Source organism: Maylandia zebra, linkage group LG23, assembly GCF_041146795.1.
Source record: "Maylandia zebra isolate NMK-2024a linkage group LG23, Mzebra_GT3a, whole genome shotgun sequence".
NCBI lineage: Eukaryota > Metazoa > Chordata > Actinopteri > Cichliformes > Cichlidae > Maylandia > Maylandia zebra.
The window spans coordinates 35,443,419-35,459,121 of NC_135188.1; positions in this window are offsets into that span (position 1 = coordinate 35,443,419).

Genomic DNA, 15,703 nt, shown 5'->3' on the forward strand with positions numbered 1-15,703 from the left:
TTGGCTCTCTGCTCCCTCAGAGGTCAGGACTGTTAAGGCACGCCACTTTTGATCAAGAACGTAACTTTGATGTTCAGAGTTAATCGAAATTAGCTGAAGTGATTTCGTTGTGAAGTGTTTGCTATTTTACAGTAAGTGCTCATGTGTCAAGCCTTTAATAATTGTCTCAGACTTTAGAAAGGTCCACCTTCAGACTACTTTTCCAAAGAGGAGTAGTAAGATTGACTTTGACATGTAAAACTGGCGAAACCAGTTGCTTCAGTTGCAGCCTTTTCTTTTTGTTGTCCTCCCATTGTTGTAAGAATTAATTTGAAAAGGCAACATGTAGAAGAGGGCCGTAGTAATGTAATGAGAACATCCTGGCAGTCGTTTGCGTGCAAGGTAGGATGTTCTCTAAAAGCAAAACCTCAGATTCATCTGCGATTGCTTAACTTGGCAGACTCGTATTGCTGAATCATTTTGCATATTGAAATCAGGCTTTGATTTCACTTTGAGTCCTCGTCAATGTCTGAGATGGTTTCGCTCTGACTGCGCAGGGATTTATCTGATGCGCCTATTCAGACAAAGACTCTGTATCATTTCAGCAGGGAAGCCCTTCTGCGACTTAACTAACCGCTTTGTTATTCTGCCGCTGCTTGAGGTATGAGCAGCCTGATGAGCAGGCAGCGCATCGAACGTCACTGAATTTCAGATGATTTAGCAGCCGATTAGTCACGAAGCCCAAGCTCTGTGTGGAATGCGACAGGGAGGGAGAATAGAGCAAATCTGTCTTTGTCAGAGCACGGAGATGCTGCTTGCTATACACACTTAGCGATTCCCTCGCTGACAATTCAAAATGATAGAAATCAGAGAATATGTGAAGTGACTGAAACAATGTCATATAGTCGAAGATAAGATTGCCATTAAATAACCCGAGAGCAAAAAGATTTAGTCTAAAGAACTGATCGAGGATCAGCTCTTCCTTTGAGGTTATGTCAGCTATTTTCCAGCCAGAGATAAAAATCGATGCCTTGATGTTTTCTCCAACAAAATGTTTGTTTAATCCAACCATGTAATGAGGCTTTTTTGCACGCGCTGTGCACATACATCTGTGTGTAACGTGCTTGCATATACAACAGAGGTGCATCTGAGTATAGCCTCGTGTGTACAGTTGTATGTGTGCAGGGTCTTTTATGGCATCCTGTTGAGTAGGAATCTCGCCATTTGTCTTCCAGCTGATTTCTGTAAATGCAGCAAAGGGGGCCCAGCTCCAGTAACTTTATTTTTGGCCTTTGAGCTCTAAGGCTAAACAGATGTCACTTCTCAACTCCTCTGCAGCTTAATGTAGAAAATACTTGTTTTAGTAATGGGTGTGAGAGGAAGGCCTCACCAAGATTGTGTCTCATACTCCACCAGAGACTAAGGAATGAGGTTATTTTATAAAGGATGTAGGTAGATTTATTTGTGCTAAAGTTCTCCACTGCACTTTCATCATTCTTCCTGTAAGAGTCAGGGTACACCGTGGACAACATGTCTGTTTGTCACCGTTTGTTGCTTTGGGTTGTGACGAGAAGTTGGTGTTAATCCAGCGGAAACCTAAACAGGCACGGGGAGAACAAAGTGACCGGGATACCAACTAAGGCTCCCCCTCGCCACCATTTAATGGAAAATAATCCAGAATAGATACTTCAGCTATTTTATCAGTGTAGAATATATATCATCACAACCCAGCAATAGAAGCTCAAGTGACATATACCCAAGTAAATATGGTCCAAATCAAGAGGTACCACTTCAGTGAGGGTGGGATTGTTATAGCAAGGCCGAAAGTCCCATGATGTCATTTATATGCCAAACAAACATAACACAACCAATGAAAATGTAGAGGTGATGGTAAACCTGCTGCCTTTTGTCAAACTCAGGGTAGACGTTGGATTTCATAGGGTTTCATAGTTGTCGGGTTTGATTCTTGTGAAGGAGCTGCTCTCATGACTCATCCAGTGATATTATTCCCAGGCCAATCAATGGCATGCAATCGGTTGGCGTCACATTTTTGGTTTGAACAGTTTGCTTAGAAGTAGTTACTAAAAAGTTCCTGGTACGAGGTACTACCACCTACTGGAAAACTTATAGGAACTACTTCATAGTAGATAAACAGTTGAATTTTTGTTTGTTTGTCTTTTAAATCATTTTAAAGATGTTATTTGTCATGTATTTCCTGCTGTCTCCCAGTGTGAGAAAAGATGATCTGCAGCAGGGTGACCAGGTTGAATGGCATTACTTTTTTCTTACTTGCTAAAGATAAGGCTTTGGCCTGAAAATACAGCAAAATTTGCTCCAATTTCTTTTTTATCACATTGTTTAATATTGAAATTAAAGCTATTTTTAGCTGCTCCCAGATGCCTTTCCTGACACAACCCCAAAGAGCTTTGTACACAGCAAATCCAGCATGTCCAAATTAACACTGTCGGATTTGATTTCAACACTATTAAAGTGTGTATATGGGTCCACACCAGAGAGTGTTAATTTACCTCTTTTTGGAGAGTTGGTACGTTAACTCTGATTTAGTGTTAACCACCAAATCTGTCTGGAGTTGATAATTTAACACTTGGTGTTAAGAGTTTCTATATTAACTCTCAAAGAGTATTTTAATTTAACTACGTAAGAGTTATATTCTAATTCATTCTAAAAAGCGGGAATTTTACTGTTCTGAACTTCTAGAAATTTCTTTTGGAAATAAACATTTACTAAAAAGACGCAATGGTTTTTGAAAAACATCTATTCTGAACTGTGCACCACAATTTCAAAACATTTTCTGAAAGATGTAACAGTGTACATGTTCTCACTTTCATTAGAATTTTGTTTATCAACAGGTCTGACGTAGGTGAGCTGGTAAATGCAAATAACAGCATTCGCATCACTTATTTCTTCAATACAATATGCATGTCCTTCATTCATCCCTTTGTGGAACTTCAACGCACTTCTGCTCTCCCCCATATTCCATCTTCACAAGCATATCCTGTGCGGAGATTGAATAAAAATTAGTTGACACTAATTAATGGCACAAATAATCCAGTAAACAATTGCAGCACAGTAAAAAATAAAAAAGGAATCCTCTTTGAGCCATTACTGTCATGGTCCTGGGCCATGTTGGCCCAGTGTTCTTAGTTTTCTTGTATGTTTGTATTTTGTTCCTTGCTTAGGCCATGTTTTCTGAGTTGCCCTGTTGTGTTGTTCCCTAAGTGTTTTCCCTTCATGGCTTTTACCCCCTGTGTGCCCCTCTGTGTATCTGTGAGCCCTCGTCTCTCCTTATGTTTTATTCCATGTTTCCCCAGCCCGTTATGTCTGTGTTTTCCCCGTGCTCTCTCTCCTCCTGTCTGAACCTCTGTGCACTTCCTGTTTACTTTGTGACTCTCACGCCCGTACATGTCATGTTCAGTTCACCCCGCCCTGTCTCGTTATGATTATCAGTGTCACCTGTGTTCCCCGTGTGTTCCCACTTCCCTCGTTAACCCTCTGTGTATTTCTGTCTGCGTCTCCCTCTGTTCAGCGTGACGTCGTCCCTCATGCCGTGTGTGGATCTCCCTGTGTCTCTCTGTGAGTTCTTAGTTTGGTTTCCCAGTTTAGTTTAAGTTTGTATATTTGGTTCTGCCGGCAAATAAAGCTGAGTTTTGAGTTCATCCCCTCGTGCCTGTGAGTCCTGCATTTTGGGTCCTACTCCTGCCTGCCGCACGGCGATTCATGACAATTACTTGTGTTAAGTATTTTCCCAAAAGACAAGGACACAGGCAACAGGTAATACTGAACTAAATGTAAAACCTCAACCTTTTTCATTTTTACCTAAACCGTGTGCACAAAACTCTGGATGGATCTATGCTAACGTAGAACCCAGTCAGGACGTCTGCTACTGCTGTTTGCTCGTGTTTTTTTTTTTTTTTTTTATGGGCGGTCGTTTTCAGGCTTCAAGTAGCACCATTATACCAACATTTCACATTCTAGACATTGTTTTAGGTGTATTTGACCAAAAGTTTGACTGAAAATTCACATGCAAGCTTTTTTTCCAAGGCTGTGGTATTTGCCCGCAAACAATACCTTTCAGCTAGCTAAAACAGAATATTATGCTATCAGCGAGCAACATGGCTAATGCCTTTCACACAGCTTTGTCTCAACTCCAAAGAGCCACAGAAGTAAAAGCTCATAATAATAATTGAAACAATCTTTGAAAAAATGACTTACCAAGCATGGCAAACAACTCAAATATGTAGAGCAAAATGTTCTGAAACGGCTTCACTTCAGCTTCGATTGGAGCCGTGCTGGGGGCGGAGTCTGTGAATTTACTCTATTGGTGTCATAGCCCCTGTAGGAGTTCAGAGTTAAGAGGTCAAGAGTTAATGTTTCCATTGTAACACCTCCAGATTTGACATAGAAACACTCATTTTTAACACTCTATTTTAACTACTATCATTTTACACCTCAGAGTTACACTGAAAGAATGTGACTCTACTTAGAGTAAAATTAACTCTACTTTTGCAAGAAGACTATTAACACCAAAACATTTAACACTTTTGAATTTGCTGTGTATCTCCTCCTGGGATCAAACTGGGAAACCACTATACTATGAAGTCACTATGCAGTGTTGAAATTAAATGTCAAAAACATGCAAAGAAAAATAAAATAAAGTCTATAAAAAACCAGTGTGGGGCCTTTCTCTGTGTGTGGGAGCTCCTTCCAGGTAGCCTGAACTCCTCACAGAGGCCATAGACATACATGGGGTTCTTCATTGTGATCCTAAATTGATCTTAGGCATGAATGTGAGTGTGAATGGTTGTCTGTCTCTCTGTGTTCGCCCTGCAGTAAATTGCCAGCCTGCCCAGGATGTACCCTACCTCTTGCCCCATGACAGCTGGGATATGCTCCAACCTTTCCATAATCCTGAACTGGTGGATAAGCAGAAGAAGCCTGATATATAAAATGTGGTTTGACATTAGCTCTGCCCATGTCTGGTTTACCTGCAACTGGAACAGATAAAGATCAAACTCTACGAGGTGATACATGGAAACAAAAATGCCGTCTGCTGCTTATCGCTTCTTCCAGTTCCAGTTAATGTCAACATCCTCTGCTAAACGTCTGCTTACCTTTGAATCACACTTATTTCTGATGTCCCCTCGAGCAACGCCCTGAACCCTTTAATTACCTCAGTGGAGAACAAAAGACAAAGCTGTGCTCTTTTTTTCATTGAGCAAGTGTGAGAGTGGGTGAGAAAACAGTGACTCACCGACAAAAGAACATGCAGATTCAGCAAACATTTCTTTGTGGTATTTTTCTTTTCTTTTACTCTGTTTTTTCAGAGAGCAGACATAGCCAAAGAATGCAAACTGGATCCTGGCCAGAGTAATAAAATAATTTTTTAAATCCTGTCACAGCTGCAGGGTTATGCTGATGGTTGATAAAGTGGGGTGTGGTGGGAGACTTGACCTTGTAGCCCAGAGGAAGGGGGGGACCCATCATTAGCGTGGCACCAGGAAGGTTTTACACTTGACCCGACAGCCCTCACTGTCCAGATAAGAGTGAAGGATCAGCTTCGGATCCTCCCCCCTTCCTTTCGTCTGTCGCTTCCACACACTTATTCGCCCCAGTCTAAAAGCCAGCACAGTTACTGGCAGACAAAGAAACAGGAAAGGGAAAAACACTTTGCTCTGGTCTTCACTTGGGCTGCTGTGTTTTCTGCCTCAGCAACACTTCTTCATCTCGCTCCTCCTCCTCTCCCTCCCTCTCCATCCCCGGCGACGGCACAGGGACTTGTTAGAAGACTGATGTCTGCCCCAGTTTAACTAATTAATCTTTCTCAACTCCCAAGCTTTTCCTGAAGCCCAGCAGAAGCCATCAGACCACTGAGCGATCACACCTGGGTTTTTGTGCTGGCGATACATCACATCATTTACAACAGGAGACAAAGGAACAATACTCAGAGTAATGCCTGTGTTGAATTTTTCTTCATATACTGCAAGCAGAAATGTGCTTTTAACACTAGAGAGCTGCAGCTATACCAAAGAACAGACAATGCTGTGTAATCCTTGCTAAGTATGATAAACCCTGCTGGTTAGATGTGTATACCTACTCATCCCTCCTCACTAGACATCTGCACTGTAAGATAAAGTGCTGTAGATTGACAATGCATTTGTCAAAAATTCTTGTGGTCACATCTGAGCTCAGTCCCCCTGTGCAGAAGCCTCTACTGTGATATTCATATGCTTCCACATTAGTTTTGTAAGTACTACAAAAACGCAGATGGTGTACTGATAATGATCAAAAAAGCTGAGTACGTTTCTCAGCCTCAGTAGTTAACATTTTAGATATGGAGCAGATGGGCAGTGACCATCGAGTTACTTTTAGCCAGACGAAGAAGCTGATAGCAACGCAAATGCTAGCTAACTAGCTAACAATGTACGTTTCTTTGTAGTGTCGCGCGTTTAGATTTTGTGTTTAACAAAATAATTTTCACACTATGTGCAATCCAACATTTGTCAGTATTTTCCAAAAACACAACAAAAGAAAAAAAAACTGAAAAAAATCACCGGCTAACACATTACTGTCATGCTCAGATGTTTTTGACCAGTAAGCGTGCTAATTGCTCTGTTTGATTTGACACTAGAGCAGGGCGATATGGCCAAAAATATTTATCACGATATATATTTGAAAATTTGCGATAACGATATAACTGACGATATAATTGATGCGAGACAAAATACAACTCCACAACATTATTAGCGCAAAAAGACAACCTTCCATTTATTTTCACTTAAACAAGAAGCTGGTTTTTATGTACATTAAAGCTTTATAAAAATGTAACAGTGCAAATGCAAATTACTTGCTGAAAGTTTAACCAAAAGGCATTTCCAGTAGAAATGGGCTGACATATCCTGAGCATAAACATGTATAATATCCACTGAAGTTAAAAAGAGGTGCTTTGCAACATTAGACTGCAGTGTGCCAAATAAAAAAGTCAAATACATATTTTTCGGACCACAAGGTGCACGGGATTATAAGGCACATTAAGCGAAACAAAGCAGTCAAATAAATCAAACTTTATTCAACTCATTCTTCTTGCTTCCTCCACTTCTGTACCATTGATTCGTTAATGCTGTATTCTATCACAGCTGCTCTATTCCAATGTTGTTGCATATATTAATGACTAACCTCATATTGTGGATGGATTATCTCAGTTGTTCTCCTGACTGAAGTTTGGTCCGTTTACAGCATCCTGGCATGTGATTGCATTTGTCTCTAACCATCAGGAACCTTCACATTGACTTTTATCGAGTGGAAAAGTGTTAGCGTTCATCCTTTAGCTTCACTGTTTATGTTATGCTAACATAGCTGTGTCGCTAGCGATCACGTAGCACATCATTATATACCAGCTAGCCCAACTTCAGTAACCTTACAAACGTCACTGCTGTTGAGTTTCCTGTCTTCATTTATGTTGGAAGTGATTAGGGATGGGTATTGATAAGATTTTAACGATTCCGATTCCATTTTCGATTCTGTTTAACGATTCGATTCTTTATCGATTCTCTTATCGATTCTTTTTTTTTTTTTTTAAAAAGGAGAACACTAAGGTCGATTAGCTCAGAGCTTTGTTTTATATCTTCTCTTTGAACAAGATAGAAATTTAGGAGTAACATGGCCTTACAAACCCAACAGTGAGATCTTGAGAGATCCAGCCTACGGCTCTTCAATGGGGTGTCACAGGGTCCCCAGGAAAAAAAAATTGTAAATGTAAAATAATAAAATAAATATTCTTGTGAGACATATCACATATTGACGGGGTCGGGTTATGTTAAAAAGTATAAATTGTTATACTTTGTTCATTGGTTCAAAGGTACCCCACACTTCTTTTTTTGTTTGCTCTGGTGTATTTTTCATTTGAACTGTTACTCTGCCAGAGTACTCATATTTACAAGATGGCATTGAACGCCCCATTGGTGTATCAGGAAAACTATTTTGTACATATGTTCCTTGAAGGGGATTGAAGTCGTTCTTTTTTCCACCGCAGCGAAGGGCTAGGAGTAGGAGAGGAGCTGCTGTATGTTTTTGTTATCGAATCGATCTGATTGTGAAATAAAGCATATGCAGTGAGAAAGCAACTCCAGGAGTCATCCCTGCCTTAAAGCTGCAACATTCTTCTGTAGCAATAACAAAGTATAACATAAATTGTTCTGTGGCAATTACACAAGAATATCCAGTAATGTCCCTGCCTACAATTAAACACATTCACTTACCAAAAATCGGGGGCATCTGCTGTGGCAAATGGGTGCAAGCCTTTGACCACAAACTTAGACACTGCTCGGTGACATTAGTCTATCCTGGCCTGAAAGGAGACGCTACCGGTAAACTGCAGCGAGAACTGCCAGCGAGCGCCAGCCAGACTCTGTCTGTCTCTCTCATCATGGTCACCTACATGTACAGTAATGGCAGGTCTTGTAATAAGGCAGATTGCGCTGACATAATATGCACTGTTAGTTGATTATTTACCTGCCGCATTAACGGGAGAGGACGTGCAAACGTTAGCGCTGCTGCTGGGTTGAGAGTCACGAGTCCGGAGCGGAATTAAAAACGCGTGTCATCGCGTGTTTTGTGAGCAAATGCTTTTGCATATTCGTAGTGTTTCCTCCCTTAAATGAAATATCTACTTTGCAAGTTGCCCTGTTGTCATCGGTTCTCATAAAGTATAATCAAACTTTTGAGCGTTTGAGCCGCTTAGGCGCCGTGTTTCCTGCCAGGTAAATGATGCTCCGCAACGTGGTGACGTCATTCGGGGCGACTGGAACTGATAAGGGAATCGTTTACAAAAATGGCAAACGATTCCAAGGAATTGAAACAGTGGGAACCGGTTCTCAACAAGAACCGGTTTTCGATACCCATCCCTAGAAGTGATAGCAGAGCAGTACGTTTGAATTTTTTCAGAAATCTCTCAGTCAGAACATGCTTAGGTAACTACCAAAACTAGCGAGCTAACTTCTGCTAACTTCCTGCTAACTTCAAACTCTGTTAAATGTAATAAATTCTGTTTTCAGGGATGCCTGGAAGTTAAACTTCATAGTTACATCTGGTAAAGCAGCAATGCTGATCGTTTTATTAAAGATGAAAGAATTTATGGTAAATGGCCTTTATTTGTATAGCCACAGCCACCCTGGGGCGCACTGACAGAGGCGAGGCTACCGGACACTGGCACCACCAGTAGGCAACGGGTAAAGTGTCTTGCCCAAGGACACAACAATCCAAACTGTCCAAGCCAGGGCTCGAACCGGCAACCTGCCGATTACAAGGCGAACTCCCAACTCTTGAGCCACAGTTTTTAACTCTCAGTGATGCTGCAGTGTTCGTTTGGCTTTGGGACCTGACGGGACGGAGTTTAGGACTCAGATTACTCCCAGATTTACAAGCGTCTTAGTCCAACGGCCCACTTGCATGTTCTACAAAAAAAATGTGCTTTGTTGTGTATCTGACGGACAAACACCAAACCAGTTCCACATCACTGAAGTTGCACCATTTCTACAAACCAATTCTGGTTCATCTGTTTCACTCAACAATCGGCCACGTGGGTATGAAATTAAATATATAATAATCATTTCCAACCAAGGAAGCTGTTACCTATATGAAGCACTTTATACAGTTTTGAGGAAAAAAAATTTCTCAGGACTCTAAGCACTCTAACCACCAGCTTCAAGAACCACTTTTAGCAGCAGAAAGGTCAGGAGTGTATCAACAGAGTGCCAAGGAAGAAATACATTAGCAGTGTTACAGAAGCAATTGTTGTTGACCATCAGTCTGGAAATGGTTAGAAGACCATTTCTAAACAATTTCAAGTAAGAAACATCATTCATAAGTGGAAAACATTCATTTCAGTTGCCAATCCTCTTGGGACTGTCTTGACTGCTCCTGATCAGAAAACTAGCAAAACTTCTGGTTTCATAGACCTGCGCGTGAACTACATTTGGTTAGCAGAACATATGTACAGTAAACGCGTTAACTGTTTAATGTTGACAGTTTCTTAACCTCAGTGGTGGCCATGTAGTCGAAGAGGAATGACCACCAACCAATTTTCAGTAAGCAGCGGGAGGATATTAGTAGTTAGGTGTTAGCATTAGCTAGCTAACAGTGTCATATTTTAACTTGTTGCAAAGATGTCCTTTGATCTGACAACTAGCAAAAAGTAAAGGTTAGAGAAACACATTAAAAATATGAACTTAAAGCCTTAAAATCGATATAAAATGTATGCCCAGTCTGATGATATTAATCATGCTTTAAAGCATTAGTCATGTTACAGCTAATTAAAAATTGATAGGCTTTTCAAACAAGCCTTGGCTTATCAGACTGGATCTTGGCTGCTCTGAGATCTGTCTCTCTATATAAGAAACCTACAGGAAACACTTGTGTCACCCTGGGAACTGAACAAGAAACAACAAAAGCCTTTTGTAGTCTATTTTAACACATGACACATACACATTTATTACATTTATTCTGATTATACTAAATCGGAGCCCATCCAAGGAACTCTCCTCTGAGGGGACTGCCCTCTTGTCTTTGAACTTAATGTTGTAGGGTGCACGAACGTCTGTTGGATCTCTTTGAGTTTTTCTGGCACTAGAAAAGAGATTATACAATGAACAAACTGCAACATCTCATCCCCCGGGAAATAACAAGGGGATTTATGGGAAACGTGGTCCTAATACTGACAAATAGCAAGCACTAGCATAGATCATTTTAGCCATGATCTCATTTGTTTGTCACCATACCCAGATGTTACAGGTAATTTGACAGTGATTTATCAGTGTTATTAATTACCAGACATAACAGATTTAAAATCTGACCTCTTGAGCATGCAGTATTTTCACGAGACAGTAACAAATTATGTCTTGTTCATCATAAATCCAGAATAGATAATGGCTGTTCTCTGTCTGGGCCAGGTAGGATTGTCTGTCTGCGGTAAGACACAGTATTAGCTCTTATGTCAAAGCTTCATTACGTCCCGGTCCAAGCTGATTGTTACCAGCTGTACTCCAGGATTCAGTCTCTATGTGTACATGAGTCTGTGGACAATGAGTTATATCTTGAACTAATCTAATGAAGGTCCCAAGAAGGGAAAAAATGGCAAGATACTCTTGATATGTCTTGGAAATATTATACAAGATTATATATCCAGTGTATTTCTATTTGCTTCAGGATGATACAGTTTACTATGAATGGGAGCATTAGTGCAGTGGAAACCTTGACCTCTCCAGGATATTTTCAGGTTCAACCCACTGACTTTCAGATCAGTGTATTATAACTGTACCACACAGAGGGCATAGCAGTAGTGATCATTAGAAGAACTCATCCAGAATAAAAACAAACCAATTGATATTCTTGACTCTAGTTATGGTTCTCTCCTCTGAAATCTAACTAAAACTAAATTTGTTTTCTTTATTTAATCTTATTGATCGTTGGAGAACATTTTATACGTTTTCCGTTTTATGTAAAATGCATTTAAAACCATGTTGTTTCCTAGAAGAGGCTGAAAAAAGCCTCAGGTCTGGGAACTGAATCACGAGAGTGGTTTGTTGGTTTGACCGATGACCACAAGTTCAATCCACCAGCAGCTCTGAGTTGCATTAAGGTCTCTGGCACACTGTATAACCCTTTGTTTGTTGTTGGGATGATGCAAACATATTAGAATGCCATCTGATCTAAGTTTTTTAAAGGCATTTGGTAATACAGATTTATAGCGACAGTGTCAGCAACACTCCCTTTAGGAGTCCTAAATTTTGCAGCGAGAACAGCCAACAGATTTTTGCCAAAGAACTTTATTTAGTCTGTCAGTTATTTTCTGACAGCAGAAAGTGAAAACTGACAGAACAGGACAGAGTGTTGTAGCTAATCCAATATTGGCTTGGATGTTGCCCAGATTAACAATGTCCACGTGAGAAGATGGGCGACCAGGACATACTGATGAGGGCTGCTGGAACCAGACACACACGGGTGAGGAAAGCGAATACTCAGTTGATGGAATGGGCCAAGAAGAGGAATAATTATGCGTGGCCAACAGAGACCGATATCCAGGAATCAGCTAGCACCTCAATGCTCTAACATCAGTAGATGAAAGCTACTTTGAAGACTAGTGTTCCTATTGTATTGGAAGATTCCAAAACAACAGGAACACTGACTGAAACAGTTAGCCACCCTCTACTTAAGCAGAACCTTGTAGAATTCACTGTCCAGTTCACTGTCCTTTATACCAGCAATACAAAAACCTGTAAGCTTGCAAATGCCACTGCATTGGTAGTCTTGGAGTTACTTAGTTCTAAGATCAAGAATACAACCTGAAGAGATAGCACCATGTAAAGGAGAAGTTTGGAAACATAGGAAGGAACACCTGAATCTCTAAGAGCTCTAAGAGACAGATCCTGGATGATAAAGAAGTACAAAGGATGTCTATAAATGAGGCTCTGGAACCTGCAAAAGAAAGACTCATAAGTAAAAGTGCTGCTAGGGTAAAGGGTGACTACACCTAGAGGACCCAATGCCATCCAAGGTGGGCACCCAGCAAGGAAGCAATGGCACAAGGACAGGCCCACCCAGAGAGAAAGAAGGATCACAAGACACCAATAACCAAACAGCAGTTGCATTGCATGAGAAATGCCCTCAGCCAATTCACATTTTTGACTTATGGGTCAGTCGCTAGAACCTAATGATCCCACTTTGTATGAATGTATTGTCAGGATAGAAGAAGTGTTGAATGCTACATTAATGATGAAAAATTAATCCCAGAATGGAGCCTTGGGGAACTCCACAGAGCAACAGTGGGAACAAAGCATTTTTACTTTGATAAGTTAAATCACTTCAGGGCTGTCGCAGATAGCAAAGCACGTGCTGGAGTGTATTAATCAAAACACTGAGGTCAACTGGATTATGAGCTGCAGATAGTAGCTTTTTTTAAAAAGGCATTTCGATTACTTGGATTTTTGGAACTTAAAAATATTATTTCAGAATGGTTCCATTAAGTTTAAACACTGCTCTGGCAGCAAGCGCAAAATGTGTGTGCACTCAGGCGTTTCCCTCAGTGAGCTGACGGCCCGTTATAGAACTCAGTTCCATGTTGATTTAATAAAATCACACCTAGTTCTCAGTGGGACTTGCACTCTCTCACAGTGGATTGATCCTCACCCCAGCTTGACTTCTAAAGCCAATAAACAGCTATCACATGCTGATCAAGGAGAAGTGAAACTGTTACTTTTGGCTCCCTGTTCTCTGCTTTGATGTGAAGTGACTGGAGGACCTTGGCCGATAGACTAAATATATACAGACATCTGCAGCTCACTTCATTCCTGTTCTATGTTCTTTGCAAACATGTTATTTTTTTGCCTTTTACCCAGTAACTCTAAGAGAGCCACGGTAGGCTAATGAAAATCGGCTGCTGACTTAGAGATTGATTGCACGAACAGCCAATTGGCACCCCGCTACTCCCAGAATTGATTTTATGTAAACCAACAGTGCCACTGCTGCTTCTTCATTTCATTAAATGTGCTAGGCTTTAATCCTTTTTTTATCCACAACTTCTATTAGATGAAAGAAAGCCAGGCAGGATACCTATAGATCCCAAAACCATGTGTGTAACAGTTCAGATAATTTTTAGCAAAAGCACGGAGAATAGGAAGAAGAGCGTATTTAGCAAGAGAGAGAGCAGAAAAACAAAGCATGTGCCAGATGAATTAGTGAAGAGTATATCATGGAAAATGACTTCTTTACAAAGCCAGGGTCATGTACCTGTGTAGGATTTAAAAAGCTTCTATGAGTTATCATGCTATCATTCCAGGCTGTCATTGCCTTATTATTTGGAGGATCAGAGACACTTGTATTATATTTCACTTCTAGCTTCTTTGGAGAACCTTCCACTGCAACCCTGCTGGGCCCACTTCTAACTGGAGGAGTTTTAGGACTTCATAAGTTTTCCCAGAGAAAAGCCACAAGACTGATTTAGCTGTAATCTTACCCTATGTCTTTATAGAAACCAGATCTGCTGCATCATGAGCTGCACAGTCAGATATAACGTAAAACCATTGAAATGACAGCCATCACTGAAGTTACAGGGTACTACTGAGCTGAGCTGTTGTAGGCTATTGTATTGAAGGTATTGTAGACTGGTAAAAGTTCATCTATCTATCTATCTATCTATCTATCTATCTATCTATCTATCTATCTATCTATCTATCTATCTATCTATCTATCTATCTATCTATCTATCTATCTATCTATCTATCTATCTATCTATCTATCTATCTATCTATCTATCTAAGAACTTTGTTTTTTTGTTTTGCACAGTAACCTCTGACCTCTGCCTCTGTAAAACAAATAAAATAAAATTGAGCAGAGTGTATTTTGCACCAAATAAAATGCAATTCTAAAAACTTCAGGCATTTTCACTGGTTGCATGACCTAATAACACAACAAGGATGGCAGTGAGAAACATTCAGACCAGGAGTGAGGGGGAAAAAAAGCAGATGAGAGAGTTGAGGCGGGGGATTAGTGGTCAGGGGTATCACGGTCAAAGTCATATCAATTTATGCTGCTAAATTCCTCAAGGGCTCTGCCCTGAAAGCTAGAGGGGGAGCCCGGCGGCATGCTTGTTTACCGCTGATGAGGGTTAATTCCATATTCTCTCTCTGTGGCAGGAGTCACCAGCTCTGAGGTCCTTACACTGGCTGCCTGTCCGTCAGAGGATAGACTTTAAAGTTCTGATGCTGGTCTATAAAGCTCTGAATGGTTTAGGACCAAAATACATCAATGACCTCCTGACCCAGTATGAACCATCCAGATCCCTCAGGTCATCTGGATCCGGTCTTTTATCAGTTCCCAGAGTCAGAACCAGACACGGAGAAGCTGCATTCAGCTTTTATGCTCCTTATATCTGGAACAAACTCCCAGAAAGCCTCAGATCAGCTGAAACACTCATTTTATTTAAATCCAGGTTGAAGACTCACCTGTTCTCAGCTGCATTTGAATAAAGCACCAAATCCACACTTTTAAGCTTAAACTTCAAAACTTACATTTTAACTACTGATTTTATCTACTGTTCTGATTTTATCTGTTTTGATTTTATATACTGTTGTTTGTTTGTTTGTTAATTAGTTAGTTAGTTTATTTGCTTGTTTTATTCAATTTTAAATCATGCTTTTTATTTGTTCTTGTTTCTAATGTCTCTGTAAAGCACTTTGAATCACCTTGTTGTTGAATTGTGCTATACAAATAAACTTGCCTTGCCTTGCCTTGCCTTGATAGGCACTCATACCACTGTATGAAAAATTGGGGCCACGATCACAGTGGGACTATAATGACATATCAGTCTGCTGCAGTAGCGAGGCTACTTGTATACCTTGCGGCTGGATGGGTCAATTTAGATCACGTTCAGAGGATAAATTAATCAGGGAGCTTGGGGAGAGCATTTCAATTAAGGGAACCTGGGTTGAATTGCGCTCGTCCTCACAGTTAACTGGATTTTGATGAACTTATATTAATTCATACTGTGTCAAACACATTTTAACATCGTTAATATGAATTTCGACTTGTGCCATAATGACCCAGTAAGACTAAAAGAAACATTTTCCTCATTTCTTTAAGCGGTGAACCAAACGTTGCATGCATCTGAGCACAATAAATGGTGCGTCTTATGCTAACCCACAACAGAAATCCC